The sequence below is a fragment of the Quercus suber genome, unplaced genomic scaffold (genome assembly GCF_002906115.3).
Source record: "Quercus suber isolate HL8 unplaced genomic scaffold, Cork oak 2.0 scaffold_101, whole genome shotgun sequence".
Classification (NCBI taxonomy): Eukaryota; Viridiplantae; Streptophyta; class Magnoliopsida; order Fagales; family Fagaceae; genus Quercus; species Quercus suber.
The window spans coordinates 1,413,179-1,441,062 of record NW_027069566.1 but is presented as its reverse complement, the minus strand read 5'-3'; the positions used below and the strand labels follow the sequence as shown (position 1 = coordinate 1,441,062).

Genomic DNA, 27,884 nt, shown 5'->3' with positions numbered 1-27,884 from the left:
GCAATTTTTCCATACCATACTCCATACAAAGTATATCCAAAAAAGAATAAAAAAATCCAGGGGTACAAACAGAGCATCAAGCAGAACCGAATACAAGGGGAAAGACCTGAAATCAAACCCTTAAAAAGCAATAAGGATAACCTAAATCAAATAAAACTACTCACTGATGTCTTAGAGTAGCCACCCTTGGCCAAAACACACCAAATCTGGAAATGCCCTCACTCATCGGAGATTCATCCCACAAAAAAACTTCTGGCGAACTTGAAAAAGAACACCCAAATTGAGACTTTGCAGATGACAAAGATAGCACCACTGATAGGGCAGAGAAAATGACCCACATAGGGGTAGAGAAGTAACCCACACCGGCCAAGAAAAAGTCCAATGACAGGGCAGAGAAAGCCCACAATGGTGAAGGAAGACCCGCAACTGGGCAGAGCAACCAAACGGCGTGTGACCCACAGCAAGGTGAAATCCGGCACACCAAGGAGGCAGATAAGGCCACACTTAGGAGCAGAGCTCGCGAACGCAGTAGAGATCAACTCAAGCGTACGATAGTAGGAGTCTTTCTATCATGCGTCGAGAGAGAACACTCCTACGAGGGAGAGAACTTTTTGTAGAATATTCTTTCCAAGGTTATTAACCATTCTTTTCAGAGTCAATAAAAGCAGAGGGGAGATTTATTCTTTTTCGCCGTTAGAGAAATCTACTAATTACTTCAATTTGGCGATTGTGAAACAAGGAATGAGAGGAAGAGAATACAAAAGGTGGCATCCAAAAAACACAGTAATTTTAGTCACAATTTTTTTCAAGGTGGTGAGTCGCCAATGGTGACAACTCAACAATAATAGGCCTGAGTTGCGACATATGGGTCAAATCTAATTAATAAAAGTTGTGAGCTAGAGAGCGTTTGGTCTATGTTTTGGATCCAAATGTTAAATGTTGGACAACTAGTTGGCTTGCTAATAGAATCGAAAGAACAAATAAAGGCTTGAATTCTTTTGCGTTCTTACCAAACAAAAGCTTGAATTCTTTTACTTGTTCCGTATTTTATTCAATAAGATTAGAGATGGCTCGTATTTCTCATAAGATTGTGGAGCATCTAGTGAAACCAATTCATAAGCAGTTTGGTTCTCTCAGCAACTACAATGACAATGTTGAAGATCTTACCAAGCAAAGCAAGTGGAAAAACAAGAGGCTATAAATTAACCTCAAGGTAAAAGCAATTGGGTGAGGTTTCAAGAAGGAATGCAGTAGACATCTATCCGGATGTTGAAAGGTGGCTATCAAATGTAGATAAGATCATACAACGAGTGGGGAGGATTCAAGACGAAATAAAATTGAAGAAGAACAATTGTATCAACCGTAGTTATTCTTACTAGGCTTCTAAGTTGTAGAAGTTTTACCATCATCTTGGAATTTCATGCTTTATGAGTCTACAAAATCAGCTATGGATCAGATTATCGATTCACTGAAAGGATGATGAGTGTAATGCTATTGGCCTCTATATATGGCATGAAAAGAATCGGCAAGACTACCACTTTGGTGAACGTGGTAGGTAAGAAAGCCAAAGGCCTCAAACTGTTTGATCAGGTCATTATGGGTGTTGTTTCTTAGACTCCTAACTTGAGACAGATTTCATGATCAACTTGCGGACATGTTAGGTATGAGATTTCCTGTGCAGTGCTATTTCAATAAAGCACGTAGTCTCTATTCATGGCTGAAGGATGAGAATAAGATTTTGATAATTTTGGATGATGTTTATTTGGTCAAGACTTGACTTGAAAGATATGGGTATTCCTTCTGCGGTTGCACTAAGACCCGCAAAATTTTATTTACAACACCGAATGAATGGTTTATATAGATGTTGTTTGTTCATAGACCTGAATCCATTGCTTGTTGTATATGAAAGTAGAATTATTAGATTATTAAGATCATAAACTTTTTACACCTTTTAAAATAATAATGCTAAATACACTTTTTTTTTTTCCCAATAATGGTTAAGGTGACAAATTATGATTAGTGTAACATTATTTTTATATAAGACTATTACTAATATCACTTTTATTGCAAATTAATGGAAAAAATATCCACACACACCCCTAAACTTTGAAGCAGTAGCAAATACACCCCCTAAATTTTTTTATTTGCCAATTTACTTCATAAACTTTACCTACCTGCCAAATACCCTAGTTAATTTACCGTTAAAAAACTAACAAAATGATCACGTGTGAGGCACATGAGCTTTAAAAAACAAACTATGCCTTTTTCATTTGAAACCCTATGGATTGATGAAAGGAAAAGAAACTTATCGCCTGTTTGGAAGTTTAGAGAGGGAGGAGAGTAAAGGAGAGTAGTGGGGAGGAGAGTAGAGGGGAATGGTTCCCCTCCACCTTGTTTGGATGTTTTTAAAATTAGTAAAAGGGAAGGAAGTAATTAGGTCTTCCCCTTGTTTTGATGTTTTAAAAATTAGGATAGAGAGGAGAGGAAATGATTAAAATAGACAAATTTACCCTTATTTGAAAATGAACTTGCAACATTAGTCAATGATTAATTTGTTAGAAAGGCTAAATTAGAAAATTTACTTGGACAATAATTTATCTACTCTACTCTCCCTCCAAATCTCTCCAATTTGGGGGAATTAAAAATGAGGGGTTAGAGGGAGTTGAAACCCCTCCAAACCCCTCCCTCTCATTTCTTAAAAAACTTCCAAACAAGGTAATTGGATTACTCTCCCTCTCTCTACTCTACTCCCCCTCATTTTTTAAACATCCAAACATGCCATCAGGTCTGACCGGAGAGAGGAGAGAGAGAGGGAGACAGCCACCGTGGCACGTCGTCCCGTCCTCTCGCCACCCATGTCCCGACAGTGCTTGATGGTTCTACCGCGCCGTCTAATAGCCATCGCTTGGTTTGTTTTTTTTTTGTTTTTTTAATTTTTTTTATTTTTTTTTCTATCTTTCTTTCTAATCCAAGTATTTTTATTATTTAAATCCACAAAAATCTCTCCGTTTTACTAATCTCTTTGTATGAATTTCTATAGGAATTTCTTGGTTTGGTCTATTTTTGGGGTTGGGTCTTGTAAGCTTGTTTGTTTCATAGAAAATTAAATTTATAAATGAAACAAACGTTAAAAATTTGGAGTTGTAATTACATTATACATATTAGGTGAATGAATGATATTCTTTATATTGTTTTGCAATTGATTTTTATGTGGCTAGTGCTGTAGTGAACATGTATTACATTATTGCTTTTGAGTATGCTATACAACTGTTTGATGAAATGCTTGAGAGAAATATGGCTACTGCTCTAATATATCAGCTGCATCGATTCTGCTCTCTAGTGGAAGATTGCGTTTCGAAGTTACTTTTCTTGGTTCAAAACAAAAGTAAGGAATTGAAGAAGAAAATTTGGAAAAGAAGTGATTATAATACATTTTTGATTGATCGTATTTTGTGATACTATACATAATGATAACCACTTTGTCAAAGCTACATATTTGAATTTAGTGATATTCGTTGTTCCTACCAGTACACAAAATTGTTTCAAGCTTCTAGGCTCCTCTAGCATAACAATTGCAAGCACTACCTCTTGTTGCAAGATGGTCACCTACACGAAGGACACACATACTCAATCCCAAGCCTTCATTGATAGCACAACCTAGACCATGATGGACCAATACCACTCAGTTCATCAGTAAGCATCTTGTTGAGCGCATAAAGGTCTCATACTACTCAGTTCATTAGCCTAGATGTGGGGTGTGTCTGAAGCACTGTAAATCTTTTTGATCACTGAGTGAGCATGTTATTGGTGAGATTTTATTTCATATGTATTCTGATCCAGAGTATTACATATTTTTGTTTTTTGTTTTTGTTTTGTGTTTTTTTTTTTTTTTTTTTTTTGAATCCTTTGGTGCAAGCACTGGGTACGAGGTGTTTATTTGTTTGTATTGGCCATTTACAATGAATTCTATTCTCCATATTGTTTCACTTAAATAAGTAGACTTGTAAAAATCTCTAGCTTTGAGGGAATAGTTTATGGATAGGGAGTTTTGTGTATTTTTTTTCCCCTATTTTCTATATTGTTCTTCTTCCTTTTCTTTTTCCAGCTCTTTCTATTAATCTTCTTGTTAATTTTGTGTTGCAGCCATGGATGAATGTCCACTGTCACTCCCTACAAATTCACCGTCTATGCCAAATGTACCACCCCTTCAATCCCAATGTGATTCTATTGAGTTGTAATGGTGAAGGAGATTCAGACCATGGTGATAAGTTGAGGATTGTAGAAGGGTTTTCTGATGATGAAGGAATTCAAGGCCTAGATTCCCTAAGTTTAACCAGTTTAACCAACACACTGACATGAAGAATGCACATCTAACATAGGGACTCATATTTGCATCACATGTAGTCTTCAAGGAGGCACTAAAGGAGTGATGTATTAGAAAAGTGTAATTATTGATTCGTTTGGTGTTATTTTTGTGAAACAATGTACCATTTGTAAACACTTACTGATATTTCAATTCTTGGCAAATTGGAAAATGCTCATTTTTTGGCTGGGACTTTCTTCCCTTATTGGGAGACAGACATCTTTTAGTGCTTATCGCATTTTTAAGCTTAATATATGAATCAAAGTGATTGAATAAGGTGACATTGTTAGTGTTAGCTAAGGAGAATAATTTGATCCCCAATTTATATACTTGGTAGTGACTTAATGCAAACCACAATGACTTACGCAAGTCATATATTGGCCTTGGCCTCTTCCTGATAGGAGAAATTTCCACCATCTCCTTAATAATTTTTTTTTTTTTTTTTTAAATATTTCTCATGAGCATAACAAAGAATATGGATCAATACATTAGTACTTCAAGCTATAAGCATTTTTCAAGAACCCATATATTAATGGAATGCCATTAATTGCATAAGTTGAACATTCTATAATTGTGAACATTTTTATATTACATTACATCACAAACCCTTCTTTTAGTAGCCTCCACATTGAAGCTTTCTTGAAGTTCACTTGAAGAAATACCAAGGATTTTGCATCATTCAGTTTTCATCGTTGGCATAAATATAAATAGAAAATAGTGACCATATGTGTGCCATAAAAAAATGGATTTGAAATAAGCTAGGATGCATGATGTCCATACTAAAACCCAATATTACGAACAAATTTCAAATAACAATGGAACAAAACTCTACAAGATACATTTGTTAAAGTAAACATGTAAGAAGTACAAGCTTAATTTGAGCATCTGTGAATAAGAATATTTGCAATTGGAGAAAGCTCTGGTATCCCATTTTTCATTAAATGAACTTTGTTTGTCGAGAAACCGTCTGAATGATCCTTCTCTTGCTAGACCTTCAAGCATAGTTCTGGTTTTACTTGCCACAGCGATCTCCAATTTCCCCCTAACTATCTTATCTTTGGACAGAATTCCACCAATCAATTAACTGTCACAATCCTTGCATTCAATTAGAAAACCTCAATTTCACCAATACCACTGTCAAAGCGAGCTAAGTTTGATGAAATACATGCAGATGGCCTTTTTATTTTAAGTGCAAATATCAAATTTGTCCAACATGATACTTGCATAATATAAGCAAGAACCGACAAAGATTACTCACTTAACACATTTTTATTAAAAAAAACCAAGAATGAGATTTCTCCATAGTATTGTCAATCTCTGCTACTGCTTAAACTTCATTATAGTTTTATCACTCAATAAAATTTGAGTTGAAACCCCAGCAACAACCTTTTAATACACCACTTAAACTATTTGCAATTCTATATAAGACACAAGATTACTCACTACAATTACTTATTTGTTGCAAATCCCCAAGTAGCAATTTTTAGCAATGAAACTTATAATCCCTTCACTTACCACAAGCACATGATGGATTTTCCCATGTGGGAAAAGGTCATTTCTAGTTATTAAGAATAAAAAGAAATGCTGCACGCCTAAAGCCACACAGCTAGCTAGTGGTGCAGCAAGTGCTGATGAAGGGTGCACTAGCTCAGCCACAGGAGCAGCAGTCAATGCAGCATTTGCTGATGAGATGCGCACTGATCTGACCACCAAGCTTGCATCAAAGAACATGATTGACTTAGCAGTCTTGGAGATGATTGAATCCATGCCACATCATGAGTTCTTCATCCAGGATCATTGAGGAAGTCAGTTCCGCAAATCTAGGAGGTTGTTACTCAGCCTTGCCACGTGTACAGATTCCAGAAATTCAAATAACGGTTTTGGCACCAATAGTAGAGTTAGTTATTTTTCTTGTGTATATAAACAGAGCAATGTGTAGATGTTTATTCATTCAATTCATTTCATTGTAATTCACACTCAATCAATGAAATACTCTCCATTCTATTTAGTCTCTTTGTTTTTTTTCATGGTATCAGAGACTAGCATGTGCTAGCTTCGCTTTTCTTTTGCAAAATTTTCTTGCTTGCCAAACAGAGATTACTTTAAGAAATTCCTTGAGTTCCGATTTGCAAGGTCTCAATTCATCTCCAACGATATTGAATCTTGCAGGATTTCTTGGTTTTTCTTTTCGCCTTTCATTTTCAATTTCATTCAAGCTTCGTGAATATCATCAATGGCTTCTGCTAAAGGAAGTGGCCTGGAGAGTCTTTATCGCCATGGAGGTCCTGTACGGAGCCATGTCGGACGGAGCGAGGAGGCTTTCAATAAAAGAGTTCCTCCATTGCTACCGTTCGGACGAGATAGACAAGTCGAGGGGTATGTACAGCTTTGTCCCTAGGAGTCTCGTCCTGAAAGTCATTTATGAAACCCCGGACTCAAATAGGGACTAGAAGAGTCGTTACTTCTTTATGGAAGGAGAGGATTGGATGAGTCATCCAGGGGAGACGGACTTCATGCCCGTCGACACAGTTTGGGGCATTTTAAACTCATCTGGTATGGTCCGTCATAAATCACTCTGTACACTTGAGGAATTCAGTTTCCTTGAGAGAATTTTTTCCAAGACTACACCAGAGGAGAGGACGTGGGCCAAGCTCGTCAACCTCAATACTATTCACTGGTATTGTGACGGTCCCGAGCCCACCCCAGTGGCTTTAAAGTACGAGAAACAGACCCGTCTGCGTAAGTCCGTCTACCCTCATGGCCCTTTTTTTTTATTTTATTTTTTTTATTTTTTTTATTATTATCATTATTGTTGTTCCTTAGTCCATCATCCTTTTTCAGAGATGGAGGATGCAAAGAGACGAGCAGCCATAAGACTTCAAGCTGTGAAGAACAAACAGGCCGGGACGAACGCCATGGGGACGGGCTCCAGTAAGCCATCTCTAAAGCGGAAGCTGCCCGTGAAAAGCGACCGTCCACCCAAGCAGCCCAAGGTCCCCTTGGACCCGGTCCTCGGCTTGATGGCTGAGGGGAGTAAGTCAGTTACCCCGGCCAAGCACGGTAAGGGCAAGGGGCTGATGACGGGTCAGCCAGGCGAGCAGAAAAAACCACCCGTCTTACTCCGCGAGGATTCCAAGTATGCCTTGGAGAAGTTGTCGTCGATCATTACCACCGACGACTACGAGGATCTTGGGAATCACTTGACGGAGGCGATGGGGGAGACGGGCCTCTTCAGCATTGCCTAGGTAATTGTTCCGTCGTCCTTAGTCCATCCGTTCATCATTTTTTGACTTATATTTTGCTAACTTATTTTCGTCGACCTCAGGCTATTATCATGATGAAAGGCCTCATGGGACGGTGTCTCAACCACGAGGCGACCATTGGCCGAATTCGTGAGAAGGCCAAGATGACGGAGGGGGAGCTGTTTGACCTGAAGGCCTGGAAGGTCACTCAGGAAAAGAAACTAAGGATGGCCGAGACGGCCCGGGATGAGGCCATTCAGCTGGTGGAAAGTCTGAAAAAAGACTTGGTGGACAAAGACAATGAAGCCCGTCAGGCCAAGGAGGACGCCGTACGCGAGTACCGTGACTCCGACGACGTTATTGCGGAGCTGAGTCTAGTTTATAACGACGGGTTCGATGATGCACTCCGTCAGGTGAGGAGGTTGTACCTAGAGTTAGACTTATCCACCGTCACCGTCTCTGCCCCCGAGCTGTCCACTGCCCAGCCCGCTCAGACGGAGGATACTGATGCTCTCTTTGATGAGGATGTCCGCGAAGCTCCAATGGATCATACTGCTGCGGACAGCAAGGCTAAAGATGTTGGGGACCGTCCAGCCGAAGAGGGAGACGGAGCTGCATTATCTTAATTTGTAATAACTTAGTTTTTTTTTTTTTTTTTTAATTGCAAGTGTGGAACAATTTGTAACACCCATCATGTTTATGGGTTTTGTATATACATTGACCGTTCAGCATGTTTATTTTATGCTGGGTCCGTTGACCTTCTGTTTTATCTTTGTGGAATGCATGTTTTTATTTTTAACGCATTTTCATACTTAAGTGAGCTCCGTGCTGCTTATTATGGTACCTCCTTTCATGACTTGCTTAACCAAGGGCCGTCATCCCTTTGGATGATTTGTGTGACTTGGAAATACTATTTGCTTTTGAATGGTTCGTTTGCTATGTCCGTCATGTATAATTTGAACCCACCCGTTGGGTAGACTGTTTATTGAACATATCTGTCATGCATAATTTGAACCCACCCGTTGGGTAGACTGATTGTTGTACCCGTCCGTCGGGTATCTTACTTAATTCCCTTTGTGGGGTCCGTCTAACTAGTGGACGCTATCCTGGGTTTGCTCATTATGCGGGCTTAGTAGTTACCGTCTATTTGGTTTGACCCGTCCACTTATGGACGACGCTACCAGTCCATCCACTATTCGGCCTAAAGGTTTCCATCCTCATGGGATGGTCCGTCAATTTCGGGGATAATCTAATTAGTTTGCCCATTATCTGGACTTAGGCTCTTATCCTTTTAGGGTGATATGTCCACTTGGTGGACAGCCTCACTGGTTCGTCCATTATCTGGACTCAGGTTTTCATCCTCCTAGGATGATCCGTCCATCTTGTGGACAGCCTAATTGGTCCGTCCATTATGTGGACTCTGGTTTTTCATCCTCTTGGGATGATCCGTCCATTTTGTGGACAGCCTTGTTAGTCCGTCCATTGTCTGGACTTAAGTTTTCATCTCTTGGGGTGATCCGTCCATTTTGTGGACAGCCTTATTGGTCCGTCCATCATATGGACTCTGGTTTTTCATCCTCTTGGGATGATCCATCCATTTTGTGGACAACCTTGTTGGTCCGTCCATTGTCTGGACTTAAGCTTTCATCCTCTTGGGATGATCCGTCCATTTTGTGGACAGCCTTATTGGTCCATCCATCATATGGACTCTGGTTTTTCATCCTCTTGGGATGATCCGTCCATTTTGTGGACAGCCTTGTTGGTCTGTCCATTGTCTGGACTTAAGCTTTCATCCTCTTGGGATGATCCGTCCATTTTGTGGACAGCCTTATTGGTCCGTCCATCATATGGACTCTGGTTTTTCATCCTCTTGGGATGATCCGTCCATTTTGTGGACAGCCTTTGAAACTTGTGATATTGAATTAAATAGACTAGGCAGGAAAAATTTAGTTGCCTGAAAGAAGTCTTTATAGGAAAATGGTGCCTGCCCCCTTGGGCTTAAAAAGGCACTAGTAGAGAGGTTTGTTCAAAGTAAAAGCATAGAAAAGTAAAATAGTTGTTGAAAACAAAAACTACTGAAAACTTTAGAAATGAGCTGGAATGCTTGCAGGGGGTGGATGTCTCTTCATGTTGCATCTATTGGTAGTACCTCCGTAGGTGCTCAGTGTTCCACGGGTGTTGCAGTTTCCGTCCGTCCATGGTTTCGAGGTGGTAGGTTCCCTTTCTCTGCAAAGATGAGATCTTGTAAGGCCCTTCCTAGTTTGGGCCAAGTTTTCCTTGCGAGGGATCTTTAGCTGCTCCCATTACCTTCCAAAGCACAAGGTCTTCGATCTGGAAGTCTCTGCGTCTGACTTTGGAGTTGTAGTATTTTGCCATGAGGTTTTGGTATCGAGCTATCCTTTGTTCAGTTGTAGCTCGGACTTCATCGACTAGGTCTAGCTGTAGCCGCAAAGCCTCTTCATTCTTGCCTTCATCGTAGCTCTCCACTCGATAGGTTGTAAGACCTATTTTCGCTGGAATGACAGCCTCGCTCCCGTATGTTAGCCCGAATGGTGTTTCTCCTGTGGGCATTCTTGCCGTCGTGCGATATGCCCATAAGACACTTGGTAACTCATCGGGCCATATACCTTTTGCCCCCTCGAGCCGGGTCTTTATGATTTTGAGCAGGGACCGGTTCGTGACTTCGACTTGGCCATTTGCCTGTGGATGTGCGGGCGATGAGTAGTGATTCCTGATGCCCAACTCCGAGCAAAAATCTTGGAATGCCTTGTTGTCAAACTGTTTCCCATTGTCGGAGATGAGGACCCTTGGTATCCCGAATCTGGATATGATATTCCTCCATACGAAACCTCTTATGTTTTTCTCCGTGATAGTTGCTAGAGCTTCCGCTTCGACCCACTTAGTGAAGTAGTCGATCCCTACCACCAAGAATTTCAACTGACGCACGGCCGTCAGGAGAGGGCCCATGATGTTTAGTCCCCATTGGGCGAACGGCCAAGGGGCCGTCATGGGTGTCAGCTCTTCGGTTGGTTGCCTAATTAGGTTACCAAACCTTTGACATTTGTCGCAGATCTTGGCGTAGGTTTGCGCGTCCTTCTGCATTGTAGGCCAATAGTATCCTGCCCGGATCAGTTTGTGTACCAGAGACCGCGCCCCCGAATGGTTTCCGCAGATGCCTTCATGGACCTCTCTCATTACATAGTCTGCTTCCTCGTGACCCAAACACCTCAGATATGGTCGAGAGAATCCCCTTTTGTATAAGACGTCATTGATTATTACGAACCGCGAAGCCCGGACTTTCAACTTTCTGGCTGCGTCCTTGTTGTCTGGGAGCGTGCCTTCCTTTAGGTAGGCCATTAAGGGCGTGGTCCAATCGTATTCTGGATTTACTTCCTGCACTTCCGTCTCACCGTTAATGATTGAGGAGTTCTGGATGAACGATAGCACCCGGTCGGGGGTCGTCATGGCCACTGCGGAGGCGGCTTTTGCGAGCCGGTCAGCACATTCATTCTCCTCCCTTGGGATCTGGACGAATGTGACCTGGAGGGAGTCGATCCGTCTTCTGACTTCTTCCAAGTATTTCTTCATTTTTCCCCCCTGCATTCATAGGCGCCACTAATCTGACTGACTATCACCTGCGAATCGCAATGTATAACCATAGCCTCGGCGCCCGCTGCTTTCGCCAGGTCTAATCCTGCCAATAATGCCTCATATTCGGCCTCATTATTGGTCGTCGGGAAGTCTAATCGGATCATGCACTCGATCGTGTCTCCGTCAGGGGTTTGAATTACCACCCCGGCGCCTCCAGCTAGCCTGTTTGATGATCCATCCGTGTGGATGCTCCACAGTCTGAGGGCTTGTGGCTCCTGCTGCCCCGTTTGCGTATATTTGGCGATGAAGTCAGCTACAGCTTGGCCCTTTATTGCGGTTCGCGGACGGTAGTGTATGTCAAACTCGCTCAGCTCTATCGCCCACAGGGCCATTCGTCCGGCTACTTCGGGGCTGCTCATTGCCCTTTTTAGAGGCTGATTTGTTAGGACGATGATGCTATGGGCTTGGAAGTATGGTTTCAGTTTTCGAGCTGCGGTTATCAGCGCGAAGGCTAGCTTCTCCATGTGGGGGTATCTTTCTTCAGCCCCTCGGAACCCCCTGCTTACGAAATAGACGGGCCGCTGCGTCCCTTCTTCCTCCCTTACTAGGGCCGCGCTTACTACCACCTGCGAAGCGGCTAGGTATAAGTAGAGATCTTCCCCTGGTTTGGATGGGCTGAGCAAAGGTGGCGAGGAAAGGTATTTCTTTAGATCCTCAAATGCCTTCTGGCACTCCTCCGTCCACTCGAATGATTTCTTCAGGATGCGGAAGAACGGTAGGCACTTGTCTGTTGCTTTTGAGACGAACCTGTTCAAGGCGGCAACTCTGCCGTTCAAGCTCTATACCTCCTTTGTTGTCCTTGGTGGTTCAAGCTCCATGATGGCCCGTATTTTCTCTGGATTGATCTCTATTCCCCTTTGGGACATCATAAAACCCAAGAATTTTCCTGCCGTCACCCCGAATACACACTTGTCCGGATTCAGCTTCATGTTGTATGACCATAGGGTATCGAATGTCTCCTGGAGGTCGCTTAGATGATCTTTTTCGAACTGGCTCTTGACCATCATGTCGTCAACGTAGACCTGTACGTTTCTCCTAATCTGGTGTGCGAACATCTTGTCCATTAATCTTTGGTATGTTGCCCCGGCGTTCTTGAGTCCGAACGGCATCACCTTATAGCAAAAGAGGCCTTGGCTGGTGACGAAGGACGTTTTCTCCTGATCGGGTTCCTCCATTTTGATCTGGTTATAGCCCGAGAAGGCATCCATAAAACTTAAGAGCTGGTGTCTGGCCGTGGAGTCGACCAGTGCATCTATCTGCGGGAGGGGGTAACTATCCTTTGGGCATGCTTTGTTAAGGTCCGTGAAGTCGACGCACATCTGCCACTTTCCACTAGCTTTCTTGACCATGACCACGTTCGCCAACCACTCTGGGTAATATACTTCCCTTATAAAACCCTCCTCGAGTAGCTTTTCGACCTCTTGTGCTATTGCTCTGTCCCGTTCAAGAGCGAACACTCGCTTTTTCTGCCGGACTGGGGGGGTTGAAGGGTTCACGTTCAGCTTGTGGACTATGACAAAGGGATCGATCCCGGGCATGTCTTCATGGTTCCATGCGAAGATCTCTTGGTTCCTCCTGAGGAATGTTATGAGGGCCTGGCGCACAAGTTGGCAGGCCAATGTTCCAATTCTGGTTGTTCGCTCCGGTTTGGACTCGTTGAGTATTACTACCTCCAGCTCTTCAGCTGGTTCTGCGACCGTCCGCTGTTCTTCTATGCACATTGCCTGATGGTGATCTTCCATTTCTAGCATGGCAATGTAGCACTCTCGGGCGGTTGCCTGATTCCCCCGCAATTTTCCAATCCCATAGTCCGTTGGGAATTTGATCATCAGGTGGTATGTGGATGTTGCTGCTTTCCATGAGTTAAGTGTGGGTCGTCCGAGAATACCATTGTAAGCGGAGGAGCAGTCTACTACGAGGAACATTACATTCCTAGTGAGTTCTTATGGGTAGTCACCCACTGTTACCGGTAGTGTGATGGAACCTATTGGGAATACCCTGGTCCCTCCGAAGCCGACAAGGGGAGCGCTCACCGGCATCAATCGTGCTCTGTTTATTACCATTTGCTGGAATGCTGGATAGTATAGAATGTCTGCTGAGCTGCCGTTGTCGATTAGCACTCGGTGGACGTTGTAGTCCCCCACACGTATACTGACGACCAGCGCATCGTCATGCGGATGGTGAAGTCTCCTTGCGTCTTCTTCGGTGAATCCTATAATAGGGCTCTCCACCCGTGTGGTATTGGGCCTCGAGCCCGTCAGGTGGACGTTTAGGACCGATCTGAGGTACGTCTTTCGAGCTTTTTTGGAAGAACCGGTAGATGCGGTTCCCCCTACTATCATCCTTATGTCTCCGATGGGGGGTCTCGGACGCTTGTTATCCCGTCGGGGGGCTGGTTCTTGGCGATTATGATCCGTTTTCTCTTTGTTGACGAACTTCTGCAACTTTCCTTGTCTAATGAGGGCTTCAATCTGCTGCTTTAGGTCGTAGCATTCGGCCGTGTCGTGGCCATGATCTCGATGGAAACGACAATACTTGTCTCGCGACCGTTTGCTTGGGTCGCTTTTTAGCTTTCTCAGGAATGTTAATGTCTCCTCGTCTTTTATTTGCATCAAGACTTGGTCAATCAGGGCGTTCAAGGGGGTGAAACTTGTGAACCTCCCGCTCGGGGGCCTAGGGCGTCTTTCGTCCCTTCTGTCTCCTATCCTTGGTCTTTTCTGCCCTTGGTCCTGACGTATGTCCACCTAGCGTTCCCTCTTCTTAGGCCTTTCTTCCCGTGCAAGCAGCGCGTCTTCCGCGTTCATGTACTTGGTGGCCCTGTAGAGTACTTTTGACATGGTTTTGGGGTCGTTTTTGTATAGTGAGAATAAAAACTTGCCCTTCCACAATCGGTTCGTGAAAGCCGCCACCAGTATCTTGTCGTCGGCTTCATCAATCGAGAGTGCTTCCTTATTGAAGCAGGTTATGTAGGATCTTAGCGTCTCGTCTTCTCTCTGCCTGATGCTCATTAAACATGCTGTGGACTTCTTGTACCTGTGTCCCCCTATGAAGTGTGAGGTGAACTGAGCGCTTAGTTCTTTGAAAGTGCTGATCGAGTTCGGCGTCAGCCGACTGAACCAAATCCTCGCGGAACCCTTCAGTGTAGTTGGGAAGGCCCTACACATGATTTCGTCCGGTACCCCCTGCAGATGCATCAGGGTTTTGAAAGTTTCCAGGTGATCCAGAGGATCCTTCACCCCGTCATAGCTATCTATATTCGGCATGCAAAACTTGTGGGGTAGGGGGAAGGAGTTCACGGCCACAGTGAAGGGTGAGTCGGTACGATTGACCAGATCGTCAAGCTTACTGGAGACTCGCCCCTTGAGGGCGTTCATCATGACCTCCATCTGTTCCCTCATTGCCTGCATCTTGGCGGCAATATGTGGTGGAGTCGCATCCGTGAGGGATGGCATGTTCACGTGCTGCCTCTCCGGCCTGCTTGGGGCGTGGCTGCCCTCAGGTCTCTCCTGATTCCTGTTTGGAGCGCTAGTCCCTTCCTGATCTTCTGGCCGGTTATTTAGTGCTGCATTCTTCTGGCGCAGCTGTTCCTCCAAGTCGAGGTTCTGTTTGGTGAGACGCTCCACGGCGGTACTGAGGGTCCGAACTTGTCTCTCGAGGGCAGTCGTGGGTGGTTCTTCTCCTTGCACGTCATTAGTAGTTGCCATTGAGTCGGTTATTTAGTGCTGCATTCTTCTGGCGCAGCTGTTCCTCCAAGTCGAGGTTCTGTTTGGTGAGACGCTCCACGGCGGTACTGAGGGTCCGAACTTGTCTCTCGAGGGCAGTCGTGGGTGGTTCTTCTCCTTGCACGTCATTAGTAGTTGCCATTGAGCGAGTGAGTACCATGCAACCTTTTAGTCCGGGAAACAATAGTATGACTTAATTACTCGATTTCCCACAGACGGCGCCAACTGGTGAATCAAGGAAATTCACTAATGAGTCGCACGATGCTCCTTTCGCTCGTATACTAACCTGCACGAAACAAAAGAGAAAACCTTTCGAAGGACACCGGTGTGGTGCCGGCCAAACACCCTCTGAAGGTTAAGTCAGAAAGTATTCTCACAACTCTAGAGTGCTAGAGAGGGTTTAATTATGCGTACCTTGGCTTGTGAGGGTATTGGGGCTTTTATAGTGGCGTAAGGTTGACATCCCTTTTTTGGCGCGGAAGTCTTTTCCTTATAGGACTCTCCTTGTAGAATCCTAAACGTGATGAATAGATCTCCTCCTTACACGGAAGATCTTCACCAAATATGTAAGATTTTTGGAGTCCCACTAGCGCAAGGATTCTATTTAGGCCCTTGTGAGAATGGGCCAAAATATCCCCCATGAGGGGCCCAACAGGCCCATGGACAACCAGCCCACCTTCCTTCACTCCGTCCATATCCAGCCCGTTCACATCAGATCCGTCCAATGGAGGCCCGTGCAAATGACGGACTCACTTATTCGGACGTCCGCGGATCATATTCGGCCCGTCCAATTACATAAGACATTCCAAGGTATTTTGTCCCTTTCAGATATGAAATATCTATGCAAGTCAGGGAAAACAAAGCCTTTGGGTAAATGATTCGAGTTCAACTTTAGAGAGAGAATAACCAAGCGGGGTAATGAGTTCAACTCAGATAAGTTAGCGTTGCTTATTTCTGAGGTTGTCCCTTCAACATCCCAATTCTTGAAACTCTCTTTAATGATTAGTTCTTCTAATTGGGATAATCTTCCTATCACATTTGACGGAATCTGTTTCAGTTTATCACAATTCGTCAAATTTAGCATTTTTAAACTCGCCATTTCCCCTAATTCACTTGGCAATGCAACCATTCCACATCTACAAAAGCTTAAAGTCTCAAGTCTCTTTAACTTTCCCAATGAAGAGAGGTCATCACTGAAATCGCAATCTTTCAAAAATAAGGTTCGAAGGTTTGTCAATAATTCAAGTGATTGCGATGATAAGATTATGTCATGTAGTTTTAAAACCTTGAGACAATTCATCCCTTCAAACAATGTGTTAGATATTTCTTTGGAACAATTTTGAATTCCACCCAATAACAAAATGTTGAGTCTTGGACATACCAATTTATCAGGAAGTTGTTCAGTGTTGAAATCAATCAAGGAGATTGCTGTGGCTCTTTCAAAGTTTGTGTTTCTCTCTAAACGAGTGCAGGCTCTTAGCTCGAATTCATTTTCCCCTTTTGATGTTATCCATAAGCAAATATCACGAACCATGTCATGCATCTTCACACATTCTTTATCAAAACCTTCTAGTAGTAAAGAAGAATCTTTGAGGCTATTGACTGCTGCATGCACTTGGCACCTTGCGTCTTCAAGTACGTGAAAATCTTCATCTTCCTCTAATCCCATGACATATCTAGTCAATTCTTCAATAGGAATATTATAATCTTCTGGAAATAAAGAACACAACAGAAAGCATAACTTGGTTTTGCGTTTTAATTGATCAAAACTCCACTTAAGACATGCATAAGCATTTTTATCTTCATCAACACCTTCAATATCAACAAGTCTAGACTTTCTTAGTTGATGCATTGCCACATTCCAATCATTGAGAGATTTTCCTGTAAGAGCCTTTCCCACTGTAATGATTGCTATAGGCAAACCTTTGCATTCTTTAACAACTTCTAGTACCACATCATTCAAGCCTGGGCAATCATCAACTATAGCGGTTTTTTTCATCAAAGCCAATGATTCTTCCTCCACTAAGAAATTTAATGGAATTTTCCCTTGACAACGCATTAAATTGCATACATGCACACTTCGTGTAGTCAAAAGCATCTTGCAACCCCTGTGATCATCACAAGATGGAATTCCAATAGCTTCTAAGTTGACATCTTTCCAAACATCATCAAGGATTATGAGGATCTTCTTTACACTCTTTATCTTAAGCATATTTGACTTGCCCTTGCCATATCGCTCTCATCATCAAGTTTCAAATTTAAACAGCCTGCAATTTCACCTTGAATTCTTCTAACGTTTGGAGTCAATGACACAACAGTCATCACAATTTCATCGAAAATATTTAGTTCTTTGGTTTTCTTGTGCACTTCTTTCACCAGTGTTGTTTTACCAACCCCCCCTATTCCGTGCATTCCAATCCTTTTATTGTTATCATCATGCAATGCCTCCATAATTTGTTGGAAAGCCAATTTTCTAGATTCAAACACCTCGAAATCACTAGATGAAAAGATCTCTATGCCAGGAGTCGGAGCACGATGGGTCAATTCAGAAAATTTGCCCTTATCTTGGAGCTCTTTGACAACATTTGTCTTCTGTATGGCTTCCTTACATAACTTGTATTGCCGAATCCAATCAGGACACCAGCCGTTACAGAACCTCAAGTTTACTTGTACTTTATTTTCCAAAGCCTGTACTTCTTCCATGAGTTGATTCACATTTGTCAACCACCTTTCTACATCCTTCTCAGCAATCTCATTGTTCATTGCAGCTCGCTCGATAGCCTCTTGCACCTTTTGCTGCTCTAATTGCAGGTCTGTTTTTGCTTTGATAAGATCATCAACAATTTTCTTGAAACGGAACAAATAACCAACATGACGTATGACTGGCTTTGCTGTGCATTTTACAACTTCAGCTGCAATGGAGCCCGTGCATCCCGTCAATATGTCCATCCTATCTGAAAATAAAAGACTGTTATACTTCTTAAACAGGGAACACGATTAAAGATAGAGTGAAATTTTCAAAATTTAAGGTATACCTCGTTGACACGCTTGTGGGTGAATGACAAGGGAAACAATGGCCACTAACTGCGTAATAAAGTAAATTGAGGAATTAATTGCACTCGCTTTCAAATCTCCTTGCTATTCACCTGTAAAGATAAAAAAAAGATGGTAAGAGATTCTTTCTTCCTTTTTTTGGGTTTAATTGTAGCTGTCTATCTTAAAGGACCTAAACTATAGGGATACATGTAATGTGCAACCTAAACTTTCATATTACGCGACAATAAATTGCGATTTCCACTCACCATTGAAATTAGAGTCTACAAATGCTATTATAGTTTAGGTTGCACACTAGTACAAATGCTCTCATATTTTGGCGTGGATAATACTTTTCTACTAAATTGTCAATTTTTAGGCTAATTTAAAAGTTGGGATGAATATTGCAAAAACATCCAATCAGAGTGTTGATCGTAATTTTTGTAAATAATATTTCTTTTCCCTATTGCCTGGGTAAAAGATGGATGCATCATGCATGAGAGAGAAATTCACATCTTTGTGAATTAAAAAAATAAAAATAAAAATAAATCTATTTAATAGCTGCTAAGCCAGAGACTACCTACATCCAATCTATGATGATTACTTTTTATCATTAAGATAAGACATTGATTGATTTTTTGTATAGATGAGGTCAATAGCGGCTCCACATTCAAAATAAACTCTTTGGCAAAGAATATATATATATATATATATATATATATATATATATTGTGTAGAGAGAATTGAAGTTATCGTCTTCATTATCATTAGGTCCAAATGCACCATCACCTTCACCCTAATACATTTTTTAGGAAGCAAAGAATCCTAGAAAACCAAATGAAGCACTCTAAGAAGTTGGAGTCTTTGACCTTAGGTGGAAGTGTTTTTTTTTTTTTTTTTTTTTTTTTTTTTGAGCTTCACACATGACAGTATATAGATCTAAAATGTATCTTGTATGTATATCCTATAGATAAAAAAATAATTTATAAATGTTTAAAGCATTTGTTGTTTTTGTATAAGGTGTATATACAATTTGGTTATTTAAAAAACATTTAAGTCACGTTTTGTAGATTGTAACAGTAATTACATAGGAATAAGAATAAATATTATAAGGAATACAAAATGCTGTAATGTAATACTTATTGCTATTCATTTGTTTAGCGACAACACAATAATAGAACCATGAACAAAATGGAATGAAAGCATTTTAAATCAAATATAAGATATATTTTAGGAAATATCTTACTCATATAATTATATTTCCAAAAAAAAAAAAAATTGAAAGAGAGATAAGTTATTTTTTTATTTTCATAATTGTTATATGCATATGGAAAGTTTGTTTATTTAGAAATATATTAATTGTAGAAATTAATACACCTACTAAGGAATAGCTATTACATCTTTTTAAAGATGAATAATTATTTCTCATTTTAAAGAATAGATATTTATAAAGAATGACTATTCCCTGTAATAAAACCTAACCAAATTACTGAATAGTTAAACTATAGAAATAACTATTACATTACAGTGTCTATTATAGTCTACCAAACATACCCTTAAGGGCATTTTTGCGTTTTGAAGCTTTCGGGGAAAGGTATTTGGGTATATTGGAGTTGTTTTTATCATTTTAGAGGTTTTAGGGTATCTTTGGAGGTTTGAAGATATTTTGGTAATTTTGAAGGTTTTTGGGGTATTTTGGAGGTCTTAGGGGATATTTTAGTTATTTTTGAGATTTTGGTATCTTGGAATATTTTGACTATTTGGAATTGGAGACATGATGGATATTTTGGATATTTCGAGAGGGTTTTGTTATTTTGCAAATTTTGGGAGGTATTTTGTTATTTTCGAGAGTATTTTGATCATTTTGAAAATTTCACAGATGTTTTGTTCAATTCAAAAGATTTGGAGTATTTCTGTCATTTAAAGAATTCAAGAGGTATTATTGTCATTTTGGAGATCTTGAGTTCTTTTGGCCAATTTGGCGGCTTATAAATATTTTTGTCAAAGATTCCAACGTAATATGAGTAGAACTTGGTTTGGATTCAATGCTCCCATGCACTAAACCCAAACTTTGCCAATATTGGGATGTTATTCCATGGATAAAAAATATCACAAATTAAACTCCAATATAGGGTTAAATTTATGACTTTATGACGGATAGGCTCTCCATGGGTCAATTGAAGTCAGTTTTAGGGTCAACCAAGCAATTGACCTGTTCATGGTAAGATTAGATTCATCCAATTGGTGTCAACCGCGGGTATATAAGTCTTCAACTGCCACAACTTAGGTGTTTTGACAGTCGGATCAGTTCAAATTTTGGCTCAGACTTTTAGTGGCATGGACTAATTGTGGCAAAGTTGCCATGTTTGATGGAGACTCACTAGATTTGGCTAAGATCTCATTAGATATGGCTATGATCTCACCAGATTTGGCAAAATTTCACCATATATGCAAATAAATAAAAAATTTGATGCACCTTCTTGAATTAATTTGAAATGTAAAATAGCTTCTTTTTTTTCTTTTCTTTTTTTTTATTATTTATTTTAAGAAACAAAATGTAAAATAACTTAGAGAAAGGCATATTATTATCATTTTTCCTAAGAGAAATGAGATGGCTTAGATCTGTCACTTTTCATTTACTTCCTTTGATCTTTAACATGGCTGAATATGTCTACCTTTTTTTTACTGTCAAAAATTAAATAAATTGGATGAATATAATTCCAATAATTACCTTATTTGATCTTCAATGTCCCCTTTTCTTGTTTTACTTGTATTTTTTTCTTCCCCTTTCTGTATAGACAAAAATAAAATGAAATGAGTGTGGAGTACAACATACGATCGAGTTAATTCAGGGCCATGGCACCAGAGGAAATTAAGTAACATGATTAAAGAAAGTAGAATAACTGTATCAAAATTAGTTGATATTTAGCATACCTTAGCCTTTTATCTATTCAGAATCTTGCATATTCTCCAACCACTTTGAAAGATGGATATACGTACTAGCAGTAAACTCAGTCACAGCGACAACTTTTCAACTAAAAATACTTACACAAGGAAGAAGAAAACTTTTCACTACTTCAGCCTTCAAACTTCTCAGGAAAGAAACCATAATGCCCGGTGGATTAATGCTTTAGGAAATATTCAGCCAAAACAAAAAGGCTTTTAGGGAATGCCTTTATTTTTGTGTAAGCCTATTTTTTCTAAAGCAGAGCGAAAATTGGTGGCCCCACTCTTCATAGGATTGCCAGCCCACGGTGCGGAGCTCGTCTTGTCGGTTATCTACAAAAAGAACTCTTACATATGTTGTCATTAATTAACATAGAAATTTATAAAAGAAAGCAAAACGATGCAAATACAAAATGTATAATCAAGTTGAAACTGAACTTATTAATCCATCAAATAAGTATTCCTCTTTCTGGCCTATACATGATAAACTAATCTTTAGTGAAATATTATTAGCTCTATGATTTCTATAATTTCTCCTATCCATTTTAAAAATAAATAAATTTTAGATAAGATGTAGAAGAGTTGCATTTTTTTAAATTAACAACCATGTAGGTTTTGAAATTAATTTTAGGGACAAAATGGGTTTTGCCCTTTTCGGGCAAATTAAATAGCTTTATACACCATTTTCCAAACTAATTAGGAAAAGGCCCTCTTTTAAAACTCGATTCATGATAAATCGAGTTAGAATTTTTTTTTTTTTTTTGAAGCCATATAGTGGCGTTTTAAGAAGTTTATAGTAATGTTTTAAGGACCTATAGTGATGTTTTTTAACTCGACTTCAATGAAATCAAGTTATAGGTAATTTTTTTACCTATAACTCGATTTCATTGAGGTCGAGTTACAAAACGCCACTATAGGGCCTTAAAAAGTCACTATAAGCTCCTTAAAAACGCTACTATAGGACCTAACTCGATTTATCATAAATCGAATTTTAAAATAGGGGCATTTTTCTAATTATTTTGGGAAAGGGGTATAAAGCTATTTAATTTTCCCGAAAAGGGCAAAAGCCCATTTTGTCCTTAATGTTAGGGCCCTGACAATAATAAGCAAGACACTTCGAGGAAATGGTGACATTATTTCCCACTTTCTTTTCCAAACCTTGTTACCCCGCACGGTTCCATTATTCAACACAACTTTATAAGATTCTTTTGCCAACAGTGTTGAACTGCCATGCCAAGTGAAACTACCTAGCACATTCCTAGAATCGACAATGACACCACTTATATTAGTGGGTGTATAATAGAAAAATGTATAAAATTTACGTAGTTTTGTCTAAATATTACTCATATCAGTCTGTGTATAGTTGTATAAATTTATAAGTTTGCTATAATAATAATGTAAATTTGCACTAACACTATTTATTTTGCATTTAACTTTTTATTATTTCTTTACGTATCCTAATGATGAAAGAAGAGAGTGGATTATTGTTGTTGTATATGAAAAAGAGAAACAATTTAGCAAACTTGTAAATTTAGCAAACAATATAAAATTAGTTTTTTATGCTAAAATTGACAGAAATTTTGCACAAATTGATGCGAATAGTACTCCATAGGAAATGCTAAATACCCTGCCGCTAAAAAACACAAAAAATGCAACTTCATCCATGCAGTTGAAAAATATAAAATACTATTTTGGCCTCTAAACATTATTAAAAGTTTGTTTATAGTTTCCAAGTTTTAAAAAGTTCATTTTTAATCCTTAAATTTTGTAATGAGGTTTTTAATAAGTTTAGAGAAAAAATATAAATGAAAAATATAACTTTTATAATAATTTAGGGACAAAAAATCAAACATTATTTCCCACTTTCTTTTCCAACTTTTCCAAATCACTTTCTTTCTTTTCCAAACATTATTTCTCACTTTCTTTTCACACTTCAAGGAAATGGTGACATATTACCCCACACGGTTCCATTATTCAACACAACTTTATAGGATTCTTTGCCAACAGTGGTGGACTGCAATGCCAAGCGAAACAGTCTTGCACTTAAGTGTGTGTATAATAGAAAATTGTATAAAATTTACACAGTTTTATCTAAAATTATCCACATTAATCAATATATAATTAATATAAAAATTTGGAGAACAAAGCAAAACGATCTATGCAAATACAAAATATATAATGAAGTTGAAACTGAAATTATTAATCCATCAAATATATTATCTATGATTTCTTTGATTTCTCCTATCCATTCCAAAAATAAATAAATTTTAGATAAGATGTAGAAAAGTTCCATTTTTTTTTTTATATTAACAAAGATAATAATAATTAATATTGTAGTTTTTGAAATGTTAAGTCCTGATAATAATTCGAGGAAATGGTGACATTATTTGCCACTTTCTTTTCCAACTTTCCACACCTCGATACCTCACACGGTTCTATTATTGAACCATACCTTTTATAGATTCTTTTGCCACCAATGTAAAATGTTGAAGATGCCAAGAGAAAGTGTGAAACCACCTTGCACCTTCGCAAGAGTAATAGTATTGGGTTACTGTAAAACCCCCTAGTTGCTATTTTACCTCCTAAAACTTTAAAACCATGCTCCATTAGGGTATGTAAATTCAAAACTTTTTCATCCTTACTATAGTGAGTTAGTATATATGCATATGCAACCTTACTGTTCATGGGATTGTAAACAAAAATATAATATTTTAATCTCGCTCGCTCTCTCTTTTTGCATATATAATATTTTTTATTTTTTTATTAAGAAATTTATATTATTTTCTTAGGTTGTACGTAAATAAAAAACTAAGATGTAAAGTAAGTTGTAAAATAGGTTAGTAAAATAGATAAAGTGATGTTTGATGATGTAGAATAGGATTTATTTTTTTTTTTTTTTGGCATCTTCGGATGCTAGTGTTCTAAGATATTAATAAACAAATGAACGTTCAAATAGTGTGTAAAACACCTTCAACATTTAGACCCCCAGATTACAAATTACCAATTAAGCTTATTATCAAACAATGTATGTGCGGAATATGAAGATAAGCTAAAACAGAATTGATAAAACAATCTAAACAAAATAAAATCACAACCATAGCAGAAATTAAATGACAAAGGGAAGAGAGATGCACACACAAAGACAACACAGCATGTGTTATCGAAAAGGAAACCGAAGTCCTCAGCGTAAAACCTCTCCGCCGCCCTCCAAGTAATCAATAATTCACTAGAGAATGAAGTTGGGATACATGAACAGCAGAAGACCCTCCAAGCCTAATCTACCTAGTGTACCTAAGCCCTCCAAGTTTCTTACTCCAACGAGGTTACGCCGAACCTTTGTCTTCTCTAGCTTACTGGATCCTGCTATAGCCCATAGCATCAATCATATCAATTGGTCCCTTCCTAATTGCTTCCCAAGCACCAAATAACATTCTCACAGATATGGGTATGGTGAGATAAGGATTTGGCTAATGTACCTCTCAAGGATGTAACAATGGAGAAGGTGAGAGTAGAGGAATTTGGAGAAACAAGGATGAAGACTGTGGATGAGTCAATCTTGTTTTTCTCTAGGGTTTTCTCTCCAAATTCTCTCTGGAAGCTCTTTACAATATGTGGGTATAAGAGATATTTATACTGATGTGTGTTTGGAATGCGAAAGGTCAGTTTTTCCCAAACAGAATGGTTTGGCAACTTGGCCTTGCGACTTGACTGAGTCGCGAATCTGAGTCGCGAGCTAACAAAATGGCCAGATTGGAAGTTTTTTCCTATAGTGCTCTAGCTGGCATGACTCTTTAGCTCCTCTGCATGCATCACACGTGTGCCTTCTTTGGCAACTTGTAAGTCGCGAGATCCAGTCGTGAAGCCTTGCTGAGTGTACACTCTTGAGCTTTTTCTTCACACTCTCTCACACACTACCCTTACATGATTCCCACATAAATATAGGGTTTCTAAATGCTGAATTACAAGCAAATTGACACGAAATAAAGCCAACAAAATGGTTGTTTAAATTCAATCTTACAACAAATAATCTGAAGGATAAGTAGAATGGCCTTATGTGGAACACAGAGGGCGTGGGGACTTGAAAACATATCCCCTACAAAGTGCATTATACATAGTCTTCAAAGTGGGTAAATTTTTATTTACCGTTTGTCCACCATTTTGTGTGTGTGGAGAAAACAGTAAGTACAAGTTATTTCCCTTCGAGATTTTTCGGTACTTACTATTAGACGAACACTTGATAACTCAACCATTATTAAATTTGTTATGAAGAACTTTGTGTTAATTTGTGTGGCATTGCTCAAAAAGAGTGTGGAAGAAGAACTCTACGTGGAAACAGACTAAACAAGAGTTGGGTTTGTGTTAGAGATAGACCAAGTGGGATCCAAATGAAAGACCTGGGTTGGGACATACGGGCCAAATCTAATTAAATAAACTTGTGAGCTAGAGAGTGTGTGGCGTGTATTTTGGGCCCAGATGTCAATACTAAAAATGCTGGAGAACTAGTTGGATTTATTCTTTTGGTATCGTTATAAACTTAGAATCCAAAGAACAAAAACATCTGGATTTGACCCGACCCACCCTGGACCTGGAGAGAACAACCTGATTCTGATTTTGATTTTAATTTTTGATTTTTGATGTTTTTAGTAGACTAACTAATAAATAATCTATTCCTGTCCTAGGAAATGAATGACTAGAGATCTCCTTTTCCCAGAATGAATTAACAACATCCGCGTATTGAATAAAAAGGAATTAACTTAATTTTTCCTTGTGTATCCTAGTATTGCGTATTTAGCAAACAAAAGCTTGAATTCTTTTTCTTTATTTTTCTTATTTAATCCGTATTTATTGTATTCAATTAGACTGGTGATGGCTCCTATTTTCCCTAATGAAGAAGATACCAGTCAATGTTTGTTTTATCGGAAGAAGACTCATGGGCTTTGTTTAGGAGATTTGCGGGTGAGGTTATTGACTCACCAACCTTCAACACAGTGGCAAGAGAAGTTGTGGAAAAATGTGGAGGATTGCCATCGATGCTTATAAAAATTGGGACCTTAGACGACTGGAAGAATTTTTGTAGGCTACTTAAGGAATCAGGAGCTCTGAATAAAGAGGAGTTGCTCGATGAGTATATTTGATTCCATTGTAAAACTAATCTTTCTTCTTATCTAAACTTACCAATTTCTTATATTTTTATTATTGAAATTGGCAATATTGAAGAGGAAAAAAGAAATGAGGTCTTGTGTGAATAACAAATGTGAGGTTCCATGCTTCCAACTATATTTCACTTTTATTCAACAATAAAAGAAAAGTGTCCCACTGCATTTGTTTTTTCTCCTTCTTTCACTATACAATATTAGATGCAGCATAAGAAATTTGAATAGTACAGATTGACTTTTGAGGTTAGTAAGAATATTCTTAATAAACGCAAAAGATATTAGGATATTGATGCCAAAATAAAGTTGGCAGGACTATATATTTTGGGAAGTTGATTGACCAAATAAACCTAGAGCTAATATATGAGGTAAGTGCATTTCAATAAAATTTTAAGAAAATTTATCTAAGGCTTTATATTTTATAAGCCACGTGCATGACAAACAGTCCAAGTGGCATATTCCACCAAGAAGTGGTTGTATTGGCATGTATACTTATTTACTTCTCATGTTTCAGCAATTTTGTGCTGTTTTACTCATCGGTCATGCATCAAGTAATTTATGATTGGTTATGAAGTCATGATTTTATCAGTCATCAATGCAAATGTCAACAAATTATCGACTCATTAAGTCATGATTCTATAGAATATGGATGAAATTTTAATTTTAATTTTATTTTTTCAAATTGCTGTGGTTTATTAATGTTTATCAATTTTCTCTTCTAATTCCCATTAATGCTTGATACCCATGACCATGAGCTTGTAGGTATTACAACTGGATTTTTTTTTTTTTTTTTTAATTGAGGAAAAAGATTAAGGAATCCAAAGTTTGCAATTTAGTTGGTTTCTAAATTACTAGCCAAGGCTAGCTTAAGGTATTGTGGGGTCTAAGGCGACTACTTTAAGTGAGTTCTATTCTTATACTTTAAATATTAATAGAATATTCATTTAACTTTTGTTTTTTTTTTCTTTTTTCCATTTAAAATCTATTTTTTTAGGGAAAAAAATTACAAATTAAAATTAACCCATCGCATTACTCAATGACTATACAATTAAAATAAAGATTATTTATTGAATGAAGTAACCAAATACTAAAAAAATATGATTGAAAATTTTAATAAAGTTATATATTTGATATCTCTAAATAAAATTTGAGTATAAATTTATTTACTAGTATAAGATTGATGAGTTTTTTTTAACATTTATGTGTAAGAGATTAAATGATTGACCCATCCAAAGAAAACATTTTTCTTTAACTGGTTTTTCTTTGATAAAAAAACAACTACTTTTTATTTAATAATGAATATTTAGGGCTTAATTAATACTTCTATTAGTATAAGAATATCTCTATTGGTAAAAATTTAGGGGTCTTTTTTCATTGGGGGCCTTAGGCGGTTGCCTATTTGGCTCACCCATTGAGCCGGCACTGCTACTAGCGTCTAGGAACTCAAATAGAAGAAACATGTTTTAGGTTATTTTGCATTTGTTTGGATACATTTATTTTGCTGAAAATTGAAAACACTGTAGCAAATAATTTTAAACGCCAGCTGATTTTTTGGGGTTGAAACTATTGTAGCTTCAGCTGAAAGTACTATAGCGTTTTTGTTTTTTTTTTTTTTTTAAATTTTAATTTCACTCCTCTTCCACCCTAACGCCTGTCTTCGAGAACACAATCCAAGTCCATGCCTAGAAGAGAAATCCATGAGGAAGAGCTCTCAGTCTGACGCTGACGAAGATCGGGTTCAGGTTCAATAGAGAGTACTCTTCCTTCCATGTCG

General features: G+C 38.9%; 1 long non-coding RNA gene and 1 pseudogene across 1 annotated transcript; one reads left to right on the top strand and one right to left on the bottom strand.

Annotated features, from left to right (window-relative positions):
* Positions 1-2,676: 2,676 nt before the first annotated feature.
* Positions 2,677-4,518, top strand: LOC136068147 (uncharacterized). The gene is made up of 3 exons (XR_010629547.1): positions 2,677-2,908; positions 3,529-3,807; positions 4,144-4,518. It is a non-coding gene; the product is annotated as an uncharacterized LOC136068147 (long non-coding RNA).
* Positions 4,519-15,108: 10,590 nt separating this feature from the next.
* The window catches only part of LOC136068158 (disease resistance protein At4g27190-like), a 74,375-nt pseudogene continuing 61,599 nt past the window's right edge, over positions 15,109-27,884 (bottom strand).